Raw genomic sequence first — 5,023 nt, forward strand, 5'->3', positions numbered from 1 at the left:
CATGGTATAGTTTGTTTCATGTTAAGCGGTTGGGAGATAGTTAGTAGAAAATTCTACTTGATCAAGATTTCGAGTTATTTGGAAGTAGTCGATAAGAGACCCAATCTGAACTATCTTATATGCAAGATAACATTCATCAACAAGACCTACCCCTACTATTCAGGAAATTAATGGTTTCAACAGGATTTGAACGCTAATTATCGAGCTTTACAGTCTGATATATTACTATTAAGCTACTCGGAACCCGACTGGTATATTCACAATAGATGGACCACTGAGTACAGACCATGACCATGCTTATCTACTCCTTAATGCTGTTCGAATTCTATCGATGAAGTTGCACTGTAACTACTAGTTAAAGTGAATTGACATCATGAACACCATATTAAGATGTTAATCGGTTAGGTGTAATCGTTTACAAAAACTATTCGAGATCTTAAAAGAAGGGATGTTATACTCTTGGGTCTCAAATCCATGTCACCAATTGTTTTGTTTAACTGTGAGTGATATGGTGAGTATAGACTGACTGTTATTTAACTAAAAGAGAACTCTAGAATGATAGATATCAAGGGTACAATCATATTCTGGTGAAGTCGTCGAACGAACATTTAAAATCATGGTAACCAATATTGCGTAACAGCGCAACGCCATTACAAACAGCTCGACGCTAGAAATCGTGTGTTTCACTAGATTTCGAATTTTGGATGGATCAGATAATGATTTTCTTGTGGAATTGAGTATTAGAATTAGGATGTAAGTGTTAGGAGTATCAGAGCTATTGTAATATGATTTCCAGCACAATCTAAAGATATTTACTCATAACAAGTTCCCAAACTGTGATAAAACCTCATTCCAAGTTACTGGATAATTCGTTGTTTCGTTTTAATTTGACAATCCGCAATATCCAAGAACCTACATGGAATTGAATCTAACTTCTCTCTCGATTTCATTAGTTCCAATTCACATATCATTATAAACAAAGATTTTGTTCCAAATATACATTACCCAAGAATCTGATCTAACAAATTACCGCAACTGTTTTAAATGATCTATCGGTCTATCAGCTAAGTGCTCTGGTGCGAGACTGGTAGGTCCTGGATGCGAATCTCGTGAGGCGAGGTCGTGGATGCGCACTGCCATTGAGGAGTCCCACAATAGGATGAAACGGCCGTCCAGTGCTTCCAGGTTTTCCATGGTGGTCTAGCTTCAATTGATTCATGCTATCAACTATGAAAATACCAAAATCTCCACAAAACCCCTTCCAACTTTAAATGATTATTAGGTTATGAATTTAATACAGATAAGTCATCATCTAAACGATCAATAATCACTGACCAATCAGGATTCAGTCTTAAGGACATGAAAATAAAATGAGTACTAATGTGTCGGTAGAATGATAATGAATGGTTGTTTACATAGTCAGATTAGTAGGATAGTCTGACAGGTACTAGATGAGTTATATATTCTCCTAACCTTACTTTTAATGTGATTGTTGCCGGTTTTTGGTGTGGAGGTATGTCTACATTCTAGTCCGGCTAGTCACGTGTTCTTGACCTGAGTTGGGTTGAAGTTCTGTCAAAGGCAAAAAACATCCCATTCGTAAAGACGAAGGAAACCCCGAGCATTATAATAAGTACCTTGAATAGATTGAAACATTTACTTTGATGATGAAGAATTATTAGTCCCATCAAATAGTAAGTCAAGAATATACACCAATCTCAACAATAATCCTGTTTGTGTTCTCTATCATTAAAGTTTAAAATATGAGTATACTATTTAACGATTATAGTAAAGGAGCTGATAATGGGTTAGTATTTATGTACAAACTGAGTGATTACTTGACTAGTTATTTACATCTTTTGCAAAAACGCCCCGAATGCCCTGGTATGGTTGAGAGTGGGGAGAGTCCGCTCTCCCACTCAAAATGTTCTCACGTGGCCACGCGCATATAGTCTCTGCTAAGGAAGACCTACTTACTGCATTCTCGTGGCACCGGTGTTGTTTACGAAATCGAGAGGACAAAAAGCGAATGTCAGGTGCTTTAACCGGGTTGGTGGACACGGAACATGGAAAACTCTGATTTCAAACCAATGGTACACATGGACTACAGGATCCTGAAGGAACAAATGGCGTATGAATCAATCGTTGATCACCGTCTACCATGGGACTGCATCTCCTCACGATGCTCCACTGCCTTGTGGATCGGACCTTTAGGTCGAAGGCTCAGGGTGTGACCCCCTAAGAAAACCATCTGCTTCAGTTTGGTCACCTGTTCAGTATCACAGCCCTCACACAAATCAAATGAGATTTGTGTGGCGCATATAAATCTGGTGTTTCTTTGTACCAGTATTCATATGTTCAAATAAATACAAAAAAACTGTTAAGAATGTAACGGGAAAAATAATATTGATTCTATTTTGTAAACTAGACAGATTAAATTGGGTTATTTGTTTAATGAAATTTGAGAGAGATATTGTCTTCTTTTCGGGACTTTCTTTTTGTATTTAACAGACAACGTTACCATGTTCTTGTGTAATGTAATTAGGTATGAATGCATCATCTTGTAAGAAAAAAACAAAACAGATTTATTGGATAGGTTCTATCGGATCACATATGATCAGATTGTAAACACAGGGAGGTATTTGTATGATATCTCTTTTTTTTCTCTAATCTGGTTAGTAGTTAGTTCACCTATATCTAGAGCAGAACTAGCAAAATGGGCACATCATCCAATGAACAAAAACTTAGATCTGCTTCTAACCTAGTGGTCATTCAGAAGATGAAGACAAAAGATAAAATTATTCTCTATTGTGCTCTAATCATGACTCAAAACTCAGAAAACACCATTCTTCAAATGTCTGACCATACAATGACACAATTAAGGAATTAAAATGTCTACATAACCTAGTCAAACGTAATACAAAGTTGGAGTACTAGGAAATATTTAATTAATGATAATTCTACCACAATGAAGTGGATAGAGAGGTGAGGTTTTAAACTAACAGCACAGGTTTTGATTCCTTGAGTGAACATAAACTATCAGCTGCCGGTACATTCGACTAAAGGTTCTCTTACTTACACCTGTTATCCCTCGTCAAGGAGTACTGGTCGTCCACCAACATCCTCCATCCAACTCTGTCCCCCTCTCTCCTTTCCAGTTACTATACATCCTTTTCATGTCCGCTTCCAATTCTCCACTCAATGTGTTCTTCGGCCTTCCTCTTTTACTCTTCGCTCCAGGATTTCAAGTTAGGGCTTACGTCGTGATGAAGTTTGGCAATTTCCTCAATGTATGTCCTATCCATTTCCAACGTCTTTTCCCAATGTCTTCTTTAACGCAGAGTTGGTCTGTTCTCTACCAAAGTAGGTTATTGCTGATGGTATCAGTCCAACGGACATTGTGTGGACAACTGTTTATAATTACTTGTACCATTTTGATGTTAGTTGTACTAGTTCTCCAAGTTTCAGCTGCTGACTTATGTTAGCTGAAAGAGAGTTGTTTTGAGTACCATATGTTCTTCAACTGTAAAAATGCTGTACTTGCTTTCCAATTTCATGCCTTTACATCTCCATCAGATACCCCTTGTTTATCGACGATGCTGACCACTTACGCGAAAGTTCTGAGATCTTCAAGAGTTTGTTCATCACGTGTGATTTGGTTGGTGTTCTCCGTGTTGTTTTTGAGGATCTTACTTTTTCATTCGTGAAAGTTTGGATATACTTCTATAGAGACTGATACTAAATTGACTGTCTTCATCTACATTTGTTCCTGCGTATGGGATAGAAGAACTAGGTTATCTGCAAAGTCCAAATCATCCAGTTGCATGCAAGCTGTTCACTATATTCCGTGCTTCTCCTCAGATGTGGAGGTCTTCATAATCCAGTCAACCACCAGAAGGAAGAGAAAGGGAGAGAGTAAGCAACCTTGTCTCGCTGCCTAGTGCCCTTAAATTGGCTAATTATATGCCCGACCAGCACCGCTGACCTTGAGCTCACAGCCAAGCTCCAGTTGGTCCACTGCTTACAGGCTCATTTCTATGCCCCGATTTGAGTCTAGAAGTAGCAACTAGTATTCACCACTTTATACTTCTGATATGCTTGATGCTATTACTAGTTCACCTTACTCGGTAAACGGAACGAAGGTCAATGACACACTGAAACAATAGGCTAATTCTAATCCATTGTCCCCGGCCCTGCTAACTAGATCAAGAAGTCTTGATGAGGCGTACCCAGAAAATACGAGGTCACTAAGCACATAAATCAAGCTTATTTATACAATGATGGAAACACCCTTGGGAGAGCCACAAATTAGCGTACTAAAAAATCCATCAACCGATGACAGTCACGGAATTCCGAGTGGGAAATATAAGCTGTAGGTCAACTAAGGGTTTCTTGGAGCGTAAACATAAAATTCAAATTTCTAGAATAGAACTTCAAAATTAGGACCTTTCCCAAGTGAGTTCTGGGGATCTAACATCCCCGACAACTTCGCTTAGACATGGTTTATATACAGACACAGGAGGCTGTACCACGTCATAAAATATAAAATCACAATTATGTTTGAACGAGCTAAACATGTCTGTGAATAGATGAGACTGTGAGTAATTGTCTGGCGACAAATAAGTCATGTGACACTAGTTAACAGGTTGACTGAAAGCTTATGATAACCAGAATACATATACATAGTAAACCAGTTACTCATTATTTATGCAATAAAATCATAATTCATAATCGTTCGAAAAATAACGAGTTCCACCTCGTACAACATACGTTCCGTTATAACACAATTTTATTTTATTTTATTTAAACACATAAATATTGGTGCAAAGGTGTACCAGATATATATGCGCCACACAAATCTCATTTGATTTGTGTGAGGGCTGTGCTACTGCCCACGTGCCCAAACTGAAGCAGATGGTTTTCTTAGGGGACCACACCCTGAGCCTTCGACCTAAAGGTCTGATCCACAAGGCAATGGAGCTTCGTGAGAAAATGCAGTCCCATGGTAGCCGGTGACCAACGA

The sequence above is a fragment of the Schistosoma mansoni genome, chromosome 3 (assembly GCF_000237925.1).
Source record: "Schistosoma mansoni strain Puerto Rico chromosome 3, complete genome".
NCBI lineage: Eukaryota > Metazoa > Platyhelminthes > Trematoda > Strigeidida > Schistosomatidae > Schistosoma > Schistosoma mansoni.